Raw genomic sequence first — 14,801 nt, 5'->3', positions numbered from 1 at the left:
AAAAATTAGCCAGGTGCAGTGGCAGGTGCCTGTAATCCCAGCTACTTAGGAGGCTGAGGCAGGAGAATTGCTTGAATCCTGGGGGATGGAGGTTGCAGTAAGCCGAGATCACGTCACTGCACTCCAGCCTGGGCGACAGAGTGAGACTTCTCAAAAAACAAAAACAAAAAAACACCTTTGCAGGAATTGACAACAGGGGCTGGTCTAGGGCATGGGGAAAACTCAAAAAGATAATGGGAAAGTGTTTCTTCTGGTCCTAAGGATCCCTTCCAAGTGAGAAACTATTTCACTCTCACTAGACAGTGCCTTCCTGCCCTCTGAATTTTTGCCAAAAAACAGACCAAGAGCCTCTGTGGGCAGTTCAGGAGAGCCTTTCAGAGTGCAAAGGAAGCTTGGGCAGCAAGTCCTCCCAGGGGAAACACCCTGGATCTCAGAAAGGAGAGGGGCCTGACCAGGTTCTCCTGATGCTTCCCACCTCCTGTGATCCCAAACCACACAGGGCCCCAACCCATGCAGCTTCGGGCACATACTTTGGCACACTATGGGGATTTAACACGTGTTTCATGATGTTCTGGCTGATGGACTGGGAAAGGAAGCAGCCGAAGCTGGGGTCCCCAGGAGCTCTCCCTCCCCTCAACAGGAGCTCTGACTCACAACCTGTTTGGCACTGCTGAGTCCTCTCTGGTTTCCTGAATCTCCCTCTCTCTAATGCAAAAAGCCTCCATGGCAGATGTTTTAGAACAATGATCACGTCAATGATGCTGTAACCCACTACTTTCTTTTTGCATCATAGAATTTTGTTAAGTGTTTTTGCAGACTTACTCTTTAAGGTTAATTACATTTTTTTTGATTGAGCCTTTGGGAAGACTTTACGGTGGTCCCATCAGATAACTGCGGGCCCCAAGGCTGGATATCTGTTAATAGGATGGGCAGAAAGGGACTGGGAGCGAGGCTGGGTTCAGAATCTCAAGTAATTTGGGAGTGTGCCTAGGGACTCGGACGATTTGGCTGGGCATTAATTTGAAGGTGAATATGCGTCTAGAGATTGCGGGGATTTCTCCTTTTTCTTGGAGGGCAACCCTGGGTGTGGAGGAATTCGGTGTGCAGAAACAGAAAGGTCTGGTTCAGGCTTCCTCTGGGAAGGCAAGGCCAAGAGGCCAAGGCTGAGAAGGGGCAGGAGCGACCCTGCTGGGGCGGGTCCGCACCAGCTCCTAGGAGCAGAGGGCAGAGCCGGGCAAGGAGATGGGGTTGTCCAGGCGAGGGTGAGGACGCGGTCGGTGACAGCGCGGGTGGGGATCCCAGAGACCCGGGGCAGGGCGGCTACCTGAAGCCGGGCTGGGGGCAGGAGCAGGAGCGGGGCGGGGCGGGGCTCCGGGGCCGTCTCGCAGGCTGCGGCAGCCGCCAGGAGAGGCGTCCCACAGCGGCAGCGGAGCGGGCTTGGCTCCAGGCAGAACGGCGGCGACTCGGTGGCCTGTGGCGCAGCTGGGGGGGCAGCAGGGGAGGCGCGAGCGGGGTCTGCAGGCAGGGCTCCAGCCTGCACCACAGGGCACTGCGGGGCACCGCGGGGCGGGGCGGGCGCCTCCCGGCTATCCTCCTCCCGGACGCCCCTGCAGCCTTCGGGAGGGAGGGAGAGCAGAGGATACCGTCCAGGAGCCCTTCTCCAGCGGTCGCCGGCCAGAGGTCCGGCTTTGTGCCCCGTTGCCCTCTTTCTGAGTGTTCCTGATTGTGTTCCTTTCCCAGACCACCCTCCCTCGTCCCTCACTCACTTACTCCCCACCCCAGGTGGAGAGTAAGCTCCATTCTTGCAGAGGACCCCTAACCCTCCCCTTCCCACCAGCTGAGGCCCCGGGCCGCTGTGTACTCTACAGCCCCAAAGGGAGGATGACCGACCCCCTCCCCAGCCCCTACACACCTGGATCCTTTTGCTGCCACCTGCCACAGACGTTCTTAGCCAGCCAGAATGCTGCTGTGCCTAGGACCCAGCACTCCTTGCCGTCACCCTCTCTCCTCCCCCAGAACCCAGAACCCCAGTTTGGCAAAAGGCGCTTTTCCAATACTGAGCTTTGGGAACAATTTGACCCACTTCCCAAAATGCTGGTCCCAGGCCAGCCATGCTTTTTGGTGGAGACACCTGTCTTGTCTGCCAGGAGACATTCTCTGTCAAAATGTACCAGCCCGTCCGTGGGTCCTCCTCCAAGCTACTCCTACTCTCTAGCCAATGTCCTCAGAGACCAGGGCCAAGATCTTTGTCATTTAAGGCCTCCAAAGCTATTTCCCCACCCATCCCCAGAATTCCCCCAGCCACTGTTTTGGGGGTGCCAGGTCCAGAACTGATGGAGCAATCTTTCTAGGTACAGGGCCTGATATCCTCTCCCACACCCTTGTTTACCAGCCTGCTCCCCAGGGAACCCAAGACAGGGTCATGGGGCTGGAGGTTAGGGCCCTGATCTCCCCTGAAGCTCTGTGACCCTCCTTTTCTCCCTGTTAGAAACTTTCCTCTCTGTCACCAGTCACTATCTCCTCTGGATGGGACCTTGGCCATCTGCACAGTGTCGAGTCCCCAGGGCACAGAATGCTGATCTGGGACCCTGGAAGGCTGGGACTTGGCCTGGGGCAGTAGGGTTAGAGTGGCTGCTAGCCAGGTCTGGTCTTGGGTACCAGGGTTCTTTGGGTGGATCCTTGTCGGCTTTCACTGATCTCCGGTTGGGGTTCGAGGGCTTGCTTTGCAGTGGAGACAGGAGGCAGAGTAGGGGCTGTTTTCCCTGCGTGCTTCTGACTGTCTTGTGTTGCTATGGTGACAATTTTGCCTGTCTTCCTCCTTCTGACTCTTCTGGGAGCTGGTTTTTATTGGTCCGTTGTCCTGTCTTTCATGGCTCTAATTTCTCCTTTCTACTTGCTCTGAAATAAACAGTCATAAACATGGGCGCTGGGCCCAGGCTGGGGGCTGGCAGAACTTCACCTCCTGCTGGCCCTGGGTTCCTGTGAGGGGAGAGTGGGAAAGCGAGGTGGAAACAGACCTGCCCACATTCCCTCCTGCCTCTGGGCTCTGATTCTGGGAAGGAGGCAGCAGCAGCATCAGGGGTTTGGGCACATAGTGGGCGCATACTGCCTTGGTGCTAAAAATAGATACCAAATGTGGCGAAGGACCTCACTGGTGTTATTTCCTTTCACCTTCACAATAGCCCTGTGGGGCAGGGGCTCTTTCCATTTTGCAGATGAGGAAACTAAGCTCAGAGCAAGTGAGTTATTTCCCTAAGGTGACATTGATTTGAGCACACAGTCAGCCCTCAGTTTTGGCTGAATGAATGGAAAAGTGATGAAGCTGACATACACGCATCTCTGGTGGACTCCCTGGTCCTGTCCCAGAGGGATCACAGGGACTTCGTTAGTCCAGCTGCCTAAACCCACACTACAGGAGGCTCTTTGGAAGGTGTCTCCACTTTTCCTGTCCCTGCTGGACTACTGTGGAGGGAGCTGCCAGGAAGCTGTCTGGAGTGTCCCAAGTGTACCCTTGACCTGAACTGTTGAGGACCCCAGCTGAGAGCAGAGCAAAGCCACTTGTGACTTCCTGTTTTTACTCAGCACCAAGAAGAATTCAGTTTGCGTTTACTCCCAGGCCTAGATGCAACTGGATAAGTCAGGGATCCAGAGTCAAGTAGACCCTTCCAAGCCAGCCCTGGGCAAGGAGTTCATAGCTCCCCAAGGCCATCAGGGCACCCACCGTCAGCTGTCAGTGACACTCTCCAGTGAGGCTGTTCCTTCCCTTCCCTGGTGTTTTTTTCTTCAGTACACTCTCTTCTTTCCCATTCCCTGCCACTCCCTTCACATTGCCATGCTCTAGGTTTGTTAAAAATAAGCTGAGGATGTATTATGGTAGCACGAAAAAACCAGAGAATCAGCAGCTTCAGTGTCAAATGTTGGCCCTGAGAAAGTCAGTTCTCTCATAGAGCCTCAGTTTCTCTGTCTTTAAAATGGGGTTGACAGTATCTATCCTATTGGCCACATTTTCTTGTTCTTTTAGGATGGCATACAATAGCCTACAGGGAGTGCTTTGAACACTTTGAAAGGCTGAAGGACCCATAATATCCTAGTTCTATTGGGAGATCTCAATCTTAAAGAGAGCCCTGGACCACTGTCCAGAGATTGAAAACCAATTTAGGCATAATTAAGCTGTAAAATCTCAGGGTTAGAGGCATCCTCTAGAGGCATTTTGCCCCATTTGCCCCAGCCTTGATGTTGAATCCTTTCATTTATTTATGTACCTTACATTTATTGAGTATCTGCTCTGTACCAAATATGGTTTTGGGAACTAGGGATTCGAAAAATGAACAGTATTTCTGTTTTCAAAAAACAATTTAGTCATGGAAAAAGATCCTTGTAATACAGTTAGAGAGGTGATATGATAAAAGGAAAGTCAGGCTGATGTAGGGCCCAGAGATGGCCACTTGACTAGGGCACCCATGAGGGTTAAATCAGGTGATTTGTGCTTTGGGGCTGAAATACATTTGTCCTTCCACTGCTCACTTGAGGAGCAATGGAGTGATGGTTGGAGAGCCACACATCAGCCCTTGTGAGCAGGGTAGGGGATTGAAGCATGGCAGGGAGCCAGGGCTGCCTTTCTCACTGAGTTTTGACTCATCCTGTCGTAGAAGCCTCTGGTTCCCACTTCATCATGGTTCAAATCTTGTCTCAGGAGCTGCATGAATTACCTGACAAGGCATCATGGTGATTGGAAAGAAAGTGGTCTTAGGAGTCAGACATGAGTTCAAACCCCACTACTGCTTTGTCTTAACTGTGGTTGAAGGTACATCTAACCTCTCTGGGTCTCAATTCTTACATCTGAGAAACTGCAATAATTATACTTGCCTTTTAAGATTTAAATGATCTTACGTATTTAAAGGGTCTGGCATGGTGCCCGCCTCACAGTAGACTTGCTGTTATTTAGTTATATTGATTAGAAAAGCGTTCTCAGTTACTGGACCTCTGGGTCCCCTTAAAACCATGGTACAAAGCTCTTTGGATGAATTTCTAGCCTTTGGAGATCCATTCATTATCTGAGAAGGTTGAAAATTGCCCACTCTCAGGCTCCTAGCATTGCTGGTTAATTTTCAAGTTACCTCTCACTAGATAAGCTATGTTCTGCAATACCACAACAATGCACGAATCACCAACACTTTTTTTTCAAAGGAGAACAAATTTGAAGTGGCAACAAACACCCTGAGTTTTAGAAACATATTCTGTGAGAATACTTTAAAATGGATGCGTCATATTTTTTACTGTGAGCACTTTGAACTTCTTTTTTTTAAGTTACTGTAAACGTTAATATACATTTTTCTCAATTATCACTACAATTCTGTGACATTAGTATTATTGTCCCCATTTTACAGTTAAGAAAATGGGGAAAGGTAAAGTCCCTTGCCTCTTGTCTAGAAGCTAGGAAGTGGCAGGACCAGAATTTAAAGCTAGGTTCTACTTGCTCTTTGTGTTGTAATACACAGCCTTGTCGTTTCCTTGGCTGGCGTGTCAGTGACCTAAAATAATTGTGTTTGGAGAATGCAGGCAGATTTTAACAGGGGTGGAACTGGTCAGTGTTGTAACTCAGTCTCTTAGTAAATATTTAGAGTTTATTTGCTCTCACTACAGCCTTAAGAATTGCTTCTGCAGTTGGCTGAGATTTTATTTCTATAAGTGATGAATAGAAGAGGAGTTTGACACATCTGAGTTAAGGGAAAATGTTTGATGATGCTAGAAGTAGCTTCCGTTGCACGAGAATGGATTGCTGATTTGTCACTGAAATAAACTGAACCTTTAAGCAGGCCAAGATTTTATGATTGAACTTATGAAGGGAAAGTATAACAGTTGCTTTCCAGGGATACAGAGACAGGAGAAACAAGGTCAGAACATATGGGTGGATGGCTCTTCAAATACAAAGGTGATTTGGATTCAGTTTATTTCTTTTTTCTTTTTTTGAGACAGGGTCTCACTCTGTCACTCAGGCTAGAGTGCAGGGGTGCCATCGTGGCTCACTGCAGCCTCGACCTCCTCAGCTCAAGTGATTCTCCCACCCCAGCCTCCTGAGTGGCTGGAACCACAGGTGTGCACCACCAAGATCTTTTCATTTATTGTAGAGGTGGAGTTTTGCCATGTTGCCCAGGCTGGTCTTGAACTCCTGGGCTCAAGTAGTCCTTCCACTTTGGCCTCCCAGATTGCTGGGATTCAGTCTGTCAGTACAGCTATCACCTAGGAAGTTGGAGGGATTGAAAAACAGTTATAGAATTGCTCATTAGCCTTTCTTGGGTAATTTAGAATCCTAATTTCCCTGGCTTAAGAACCCCATTTCCCCCATGAATCCAAGTGCTGAAAATGGGTGCCATGTTTCCCAGCAGTGTGTTTACCAGGTCCAGCTGAGCACTGCAGACAGATGCGTTTCTATTTGCAATTATCTCAGGGCCTGAGTCTGGTGTCTGCTTATTTAATGACTTCAGTTTCTAATAAAAATTCTGTATGGCATAGATAATTAGATTTTTTAAATGAAACTGGGGAAATGGAGTGCCCCAAAGAGTTTAATTGCAGTTTTATGATGGATCAAGCGTAAATGAGATTATTCATTTGACAAATATGTACAGGGTGGGTTCCTGCCCTGTGCTGCGCTAGGATACAGTGATCAACATGACATTACCCCTGCCCTCAGGTAGCTCTCCCTCCACGGGAGAATCAGGGGAGGAAACACATGGCCAAGTGGAGCGTGGTCAGTGTTATACAGAGTGTAGTGTGCTGGGGGAAGAGGGAAGCATTGTTTTGACTCTTACTGCAATAGAGTCAATTTCCCTCCACATAGGCGCTCTCCGTGGAGCACCTGAATTACACCTGATGTTGCACGGAGAGGGAGTGCGAAACAGAAACATGCATGTCCTGGAAGGCTGCCCACCTAAGCTCAGCTGTCAGCTGCAGTCCTCACTTCCTCGTAAGGGAGGAGCAGGTCTCTGTGCTTCAGTTTCGCTGCTGGTGAAATCGGAAGGCTGGATTTGATGACTTGAAAGTGCCTTTCCACATCTAGCCTGATGATTCTAATAAGCTCATGGGCTCATTTCCTCTACTGACAGGTGAAGAGGCAAAATCTAGCTGTTTTAGTTAGCAGGGTTGCCAAGAGAGAGCTGGGATACAGAGAACCAAGTGTGTTTTCAAGGAATCCTCTTAAGGAGGTGAGAAGCCCTGTTTTCCTTCCCAGAAAGGAAACCACTTTCTGGCTGAGCATCCCGATAAAAGGCTGATGACAGTGGGAAGAGACAAGCAGAGACACAGGAGTGGCACAGAGGCACCAGCTTACTCCCGTATTCCAGAGCCTTCACCACAGTGAATGCAGAAGAAGGTTGACCTCACAGATGCCTTGGTTACTGCAGTGTGCTCTTCTGTTTTAAGTTAATGTTGTTTTTTTAAAATCATTATTTAAGTTTGATGATTCCTCAGTTTCAAAATTAAATGCACAATCATTTTTTGATCATGAGGAACAATGAGTGACACACACTTATCCCAACACTTTTCAAGTTCTCTCCTTCGCATTGGCAACCAGATGCAGGCCTTTCCAGCCACAATGATGAGGCTGGCTCCCAGTCACCTCATGTGAGAAGCTTCGTGCTGTGGTCGGGGCAAGAGCAAGTGGAGAGTCCAGGAAGACCCGGGGTCTTGTAGTCATGCTGCCAGCTCACAAGCAGCCTGGGCTTTGACAAGCTGTCTGATCTCCTGAGTCTTGTGTTCCTACTGAGCCATGTAGGGTATTGTCAGCAGGACAACGATAAACATTTTGTACCCACTTTTAGCAATCTTCTGAAGAACTTTTGAAACAGATATTATCCCCATTCTATGGATGGGGAAATGGAAGTCCAGAGGTGTTAAGGAATTTGCAGAATGTCACCTCATTAGAAAGGTGGCATAGCTGGTATCTGAAACCACATCCGTGTGCCTTCAAAGCCTGATCTCTCTGTACCGCCCACACTATAAATAAGAGCTATCCATATGTGAGGAGCGTGGAGTTAATTAGCGTGTACCTTGGGTAGAACACTCATCTCAAAGAGGTGGTAAGTTTCTGCTAGCTAGAGGAGCCTCCATACCTTAAAACTGAATGAAATATAGCTTGCATTTCAAGTGCTTCCCTGTGACTGGTGTGTCTGTGTTTGGCTGACGTCCTTCAGGGTGTCCTTTGCTCAGCCCACCTCCACGGAGGATGCCACCCAGAAGTAATGAGCTGAGCCTGCAGTGAGTGTAGCTTATGGCCTTGCTGAGCTGTGGATGGCTCCCAGTCGAGGCAGGTGGTATCCAACTTACTTCTTAGGCCCTTCCTTGGGACAGCTTGCAGTCCTGAGAAGGAACACAAGATAACTATGTTCTCAGCTTACAGAGTGACAGGCATGCACGCTGATGAATACCCCTGCTCTTTCTCCTCTATTCCACAGAAACTGAGGGATTAGATAGGTAGGTAGATGGATGGAATGAAGAGAAAAGGAAGGGAGGAAGGAAAAGAAAAAAAAGGAAAGGAAAGAAAGGGAAAGACAGGAAAAGAGGAAGAAAGAGAAACTGAGACCAGTGACTTTTCCAAGGCTGAGACAAGAACTCAGCTACCACAACTCTTTGAAATCCAGACAAGTGACATCTGCTCCTTGAAGTTCTGGAGCGAGTGTTTGGAAGCAAACAGACCTGGGTTGGATGGAATCTTGGCCCTTTCCTTGGACAAATTCCTTAAGCTTGCTAAGTTTTCCAGTTTGTGAACTAAAGTTAATAATGTTTGTGTCTCAGGAATATTGTGAGGAATATGTGAATTAAATATACATCCATCTTCCTTTTTGCCTGACCTTTGAATAAAATTTGTCTGTAAAGTTTTTGCTGTGTCCTCTAGGTTCCTCTTTATTTGTTTTTCTGGGTGGGAAATGACATGAAACTTCTCCTTTCTCTAACAACACATTCCTGAATTGTCCCTGAAAAAGCCCCACTTAGTCAACCCCTCTAGACTTCTGTTTCTAGCTTTTGAGCTTTCAATTTATGCCTGCAGTGAAGCTAGCCACATTATTTCCTAGATTGTAACAAGGGTAATGATTCTCATCAGTACCAAGCACTGTACGTGAACTATATGATCAATCTCCTTATCCTAAGTCTTTTTCTTATTTTTTAAAAGTGTATTTTTTTCTGGAATCTTGCAGTTTTAAATCCAGGTCCTTGTATACCTTCAGAAGTAATAAATGGGGTCATAAGCTATTTTTTTGACACATACACATTCACTTATTTTTAAGTCCAAAATCCAAAAAGCTCTGAAAATGGGAAGTTTATTTCATCATGCATTTGAAAGCAAAAGCTGGCCCAGAGACTCTATAACTTTTATGTATTACACTCAAGATGAATGAGGCTTTCAGCACAAAGATGAGTGTCCCAGACCCTGCTGGGCACGTACGTAATATATGGCTTATGCACTCTTCACCTTTCTAAAAGATGTTTCTGAATTTGGAAGCACATCTGAGTAAAGAGTCTCAAAGAAGGGTTTGTGGATCTTGCAAAAGGCCTAAAAGAACTGACTATGTCGGCAAAATCCAGATGACACAAGTGAATATCCTACCTTTGGATATCAGAGGGTATGGTGACATGGCCCATCTCATGCTTATCAAAAGCATTAGTGGCCATTTTTATATTTTGTCAATTAACTGAATTAAATGACCATGCTTGGCACAAAAACAAAACAATAGCCAAAAAAAAAAAAAAAAAAGCATTAAAAAACATGGGCTCTCAAATTTCACTGGAACAAAGTCATTTAGAAAAAGAAAATTTCCTGAGAAGTAAAAATAAGCTGGGAATTTTTTATTGAGTGTGGCTTATAATTAAGTTTCGGTTTTGGCCTTGTGGGGGCATGGTAGAGGGAATTTTTAAATCTTACTCATCATTTTACCCATGTGAGGAAGAGCCAGGGCTAGAAGAGTGAACATGGGGAAGTGAAAAGCCTCAGCTGAGCGTGAGAACGTTTTGGTTCTTATTTTGGGTCTGCTTTTGGGTTGTTAAGTGAGCCTGAGCTTGTCACTTCCCTCCCTTGGCCCCTAGGAACTGAGTGTCTAAGTAAATTACTTCTTCCTTTGTCTCTCTGAGAATTAAGACATGGAGGCTAGGACATCAAAAGAGGAGGAGAGTGGGAAGCACTGAGCTCTCTGGCTGGCTGTACTGGTAACTTCTGCCAGCCCCAGGCTGACCTCTGGAGGGATGTAGAAAGTTGCCCTGTGCTCTACTGGGTTCCCTCCTGGGTCTTCCTTTACTTCTTCCACAGCTCTAGTGTTTCTGCCCTTTGGCTGGTTTGCATCAGATGTATTTTGGCCCTGGTGCCTCTACTGCCATTCACACCACTGATGCTCACGAGGTCTTGTTGGCTGCTTGACCAAGCAAGGCCGTTGGCTGTGGCCTTCATGGCAATGGCCATTCCAGTGATTACTCTGCATTTCTCTCCTGTTTTCTCTTTCTTTATATCTTTGTCTTTTGAGTTTATTATTAATGTGTCATAATTCTGACATTTCCCAGATCAAAAGCTTAACATTCCTTTCAGAATCTGATGATGCTTAAAAATCAGCAGCTCCTCCTCTCTGAGGACCCACTCTGCCCTTCTGGAGGAGGGTCTCACCCACTCATAACCAGTGATAGCCATGTGGCTTCCACCATGGAGGAGTGACCTTAACAGGCAGGATCCTGAAGGCCTTTGGTTTGCATAGACTATTGGAGCCACTAGGGAGCTGTAAATATGGTTCACATCAGGGCACATGGAGAAGAGGGTGTCTCTGGGGATGGCTGGCCCTTAGAAACTAGAGAGGCCTGGACTTGTGAATGTGTAAGTATGATGTGTGTGGTTTGAATGTATGTGTGTTTATGTGTGGCTTGTGAGTGGGTGGGTGGGTGTGGATATGTGGATGTTTATAGCTGTGTGTGTATAGGTATGTGTGAGTGTGGGTGGTGTGAATATGGGTGTGTGTGTGTGGTTTGTGAGTGGATGTGTGGGGGTGAATATGTGGATGTGTACAGGTGTATGTGTAAGTGCGTACATGTGCATTGGGGGAATCCTTTTAGTTCCAAGGAAGTGATGCAGAGGGCAGGAATCTCGCTCTCTGGACAAGGCTCTGCCCTGGCCTTTGTGTAGCTCACAGGTGGAACTGACTACTCAGATGCCCCTGCAAGCCAAGGGACCTTTTGTCTTTCAAGGACCAGTGACCAACAAGAAAGGCAATTCTGACATTAATTGGCAGAAAGCAACTGAATTACATTTCTTAGGGAGAAATATCCAATTCTACTGCTTCAGAAACATAGAACCCTGTAAATCCTATGCTACACATTTTAAAAACACCCAAATCATTTGCACATGCGACTTTAGAAATAAAAATAAGTGAAAGAAAAACCCAATACAGGTTTTTAAAAAAAGGACCAAGAACGCATTCCATTTTATGTAATAGTCAGTTGGAGAAAGTAGGAAAAAGATTATGAAGGAGAAAAGAAAGGGAGGGGGCAGGAGAAGCACTGAGGGAGAAGCTGTGCTGCAGCTGTCTGAGCCCCTGTGTGACCAGGCCGTGCTCCAGCTGCCACACATTTACAGCTTCTTCATTTACAACTCCTTCAGGTTCAAGTTCTTTAGGGTTAAACCCAAGCAGGGCTTAGCAGAGTTGAGACACTGGATGTGAGGGAGAAGGAACAGAAGAGGATGTGAAAGACTGTTGCAGTTTTGCTTACCAAACTGTGGAGGATCCAGAAGACCATGTGGGCAGTGGAGCGAGCACTGTCCAAGGACTCCCCTGGGTATAAGCCTAGCTCTGCCACTGACCCTCTGCCTAACTTGTTGTAAGCGTCCTCCCCTCCCTGAGCCTCAGTTCCTCCATTTTTAACAAGTGTGTTTGACTAGATGAAGTTTAAGGCCATTCCTGGGTTGGTGAGGCAAGCCCACACACTGGGCCCCACACTGCAGGCCCAGAGGCATTCTTGAGATGGACAGAAGATTGTTCAGCTCTGGCTTGCAATTACTGAAACCAAGAGCCCTCTTCCCCATGGGTCTGAATTGGGGTTTCCTCTTTTCATCACTCGGGGCGAGTGAGTGAGCTTGTGCGGGTGTGGATGAAATGCTAAGTGCATATCTCCTATTTTTTCTCCCTTTAAAACATCTGTGTGTCAAGGCCTCGTCCCTCTTTCTCCCTTTCACACTGCGTGTCCAGTAACCTGCTAGTAAGGTCATGGTTGTGTAAATTTATCTGTTAAACCTCAGATTCAGGAAACAGATTGAGTAGCTCATAGAAACTAAAATAGCTACAGTGTGATCGTTATTTGTGGTATATGAATGTGAGGTTTTTTTTCTAACCAGTGACTTATAGGTTGCCCAGTCCAGACATGACCCTTAATTTTTCATAGTAGTCCCAAATTTTTAATTATGTTAACAACAGTGAATTATGCTATTCAGCATACATTTAGTACCTATTCATTCTAACTATTTGGATAGTATTTTTGTATACATTTTTTCTTCCCACAGGCACCTTCTAAGGTGATATTTTCATTTCTCTTTTAAAGATAAAGACAATGAAGCTAAGAAGGATTTTTAAAATTTGCTTTAAGACATAGGACTGAAAAGGGCTGAAAATGGGGCACCAGGATTTGGTTGAAGTCTGCCTGGCTCTAAAACTTCTACACGTTTCCATACCACACAGCTCACACTGCTTCCAGGCCACAATTTTATTTTGTTTTTTAAGAAAATAAAATCCTTTTTCCTGCCATGACTGCAGTCTCTTAAGCCTCAGAAAATATGATCATAGCTTGATTTCTTATCCTTTCTCCAGAATGGAGTCCCATGGCACTCCCTACCTTAATGTAAATTTCATGCAAATAGTATGTGGTGTTTCTGCTTAACAAACTTTGACCACGTGTTCCCAAAGTGCCAGACAGCTTTCTGGATACTTCCAGATGTGTCATTCAATGGAAGAAGAAGTTGTGCTCTTTATTATATAGAGAGCAAAACCAAGGCTCGGAGAGATGCAAACATTGTGGCTTGCTTGGTGAATCAATGATTCACAGGCTGCAGCTTTATAGAGTGCTTGGGGCTTGGCCTTGCCCTGGAACAGAAACACTCCTTGTTGAACCAGGAGATCAAGCTGACCCACCAGCTCCCACCTCACAGGGCCGGGCTTACCCAGTATCTGTCCGCTGGTCGTAACTCAATCTGCTGGCTGTGGAGAAAGGCAACTTCCTTTTGTCTCTTCCCATGTTGTTTCAGCCTGCCCCACTATTGGCTCAGTTTAGCTCACCCAAAGTCCTTTTTCAGTTTCATGGCTCATCACAGACTTGCAAATACTATGCGTTAGCTTCGTATTACAGAAGAGAAAATGGTAATGTGATTTACCCAGAATCACACATGAGCTACATCCTCTTTTCAAAATGCCCTTTCTTTGCTTGGATAGACCCTTTGAGATTCGCTTCTGGTATAACATTCGCTGAAACCTTCCCCTGGTCCCCATCAAATTCATCCATCCATTCGTCCATTCACTTATTCAACAGATATTTATTGAGCACCTACAATGAGTTGCATACTTCTCTGGGTCTGTTTCTGGGGATTTAGCAGTAACCCAAACACACAAAACTCCCTAACCCATGGAGCTTATATTTTGTTGGGGAAAGATGGACCATAAACACATAAACGAGTAAAATGTATATCATGTTAGATGGTGATAAGTTCCATGAAGAAAAATGAAGCAGGGATGGGTATACAGAAGGATGGGTGGTTGACGCGAAGTTTGGGGAAAGACTTGCCATTTTAAATAGGGTTGTCAGAGAAGGTGAGGATTGAGTGAAGGCCTGAAGGATGTAAGAGAATAATCCATGTGGATAATCGGGGGAAACTGTTCAGTCTGAGCCTCAGCGAGGGCCAAACCAGAGTAGAGTGTGCCTAGCCAGGTGAAGAAACTGCAGGGAGGCCAGGGCCGGAGCTGAGTGGACAAGTGACCAGTTGCAGGCCATGGGGTCATGGAGACATCACAGGCCAGCCTGTGATTTCAAGGCCCTCCTGGCGCTCCCTCTGACCCAGAACGTTTTTGCTGTCTCCAGTTCACTGGCCTGTTCTCACGCTGGCCTGTGTGCCATGCAGGGCAGGCCTAGGCTTGTCTTCAATCTTCACATCCCCAGCACATAGCACAGGATCTGGGATAGAAAGAGAGCCCAGCTTTTACGAAGACCTCTGCTCCTGTTTATTTTTTTTAAGTCCAAGAGTCCTAGTTAAATATTATTTGTGATTTTTTTTTAAATAAACATTGGAACTTTGAAGAAACACTGGCTCTAAATCCCCCCATTAATCAGCTGGACCACCATCAGATGGGCAGGATTGCTAAGGAAAGGATAAGGTGCCAGGAGAAAGCTGGAAGTGAAAGCTGTGGAGAGGAGAGCGTTAATTGGAGTCCAGAGGAAGAGGGCTTCTTCAGAATCCCCGGGGATTAACTGCTCGTCCAGTCTCTGCTGGGGACTGGTGTTTATGAAAACTGACCAAAGACTGGAACAGGGAGGCTCTCGAGAAACCCTCAAAGTGTGTCAGGATTTCAGCCAAGACTTTCCACTCCCCACTTTGCTGGCGCAGGGGGTAGCAGGGGGAGCCTGTGGGACCTGGAAGACTTTGTCGCTGGAGACGTTTCCAGAAGGAAAAGAACCTCTCCTGGCAGGGCCATTCCCTTCACAGAGCAAAATGCCAGTCTCTGAGAAGTTTGAGTTTCTTCAAATGCAGGGAAAAATCCTAGCAAATGTAATGGAGCTAAAGCAAGGGGAGA

The 14,801-nt window shown here is 46.9% G+C and overlaps 1 protein-coding gene across 1 annotated transcript in view; it reads left to right on the top strand.

The window, feature by feature from the left end:
* The first annotated feature begins 1,171 nt into the window (after window positions 1–1,171).
* The window catches only part of FAM49A (family with sequence similarity 49 member A), a 109,576-nt gene continuing 95,946 nt past the window's right edge, over window positions 1,172–14,801 (top strand). The window contains exon 1 of the mRNA XM_009183721.4: window positions 1,172–1,262. The gene's annotated coding sequence lies outside the window, so the exon portion shown is untranslated. The remainder of the gene's footprint in view (window positions 1,263–14,801) is intronic.

This window comes from Papio anubis, chromosome 14 (assembly GCF_008728515.1).
Source record: "Papio anubis isolate 15944 chromosome 14, Panubis1.0, whole genome shotgun sequence".
Classification (NCBI taxonomy): Eukaryota; Metazoa; Chordata; class Mammalia; order Primates; family Cercopithecidae; genus Papio; species Papio anubis.
Note: the sequence above shows the minus strand (reverse complement) of the source record. Positions and strands in the feature narration are given on the sequence as shown.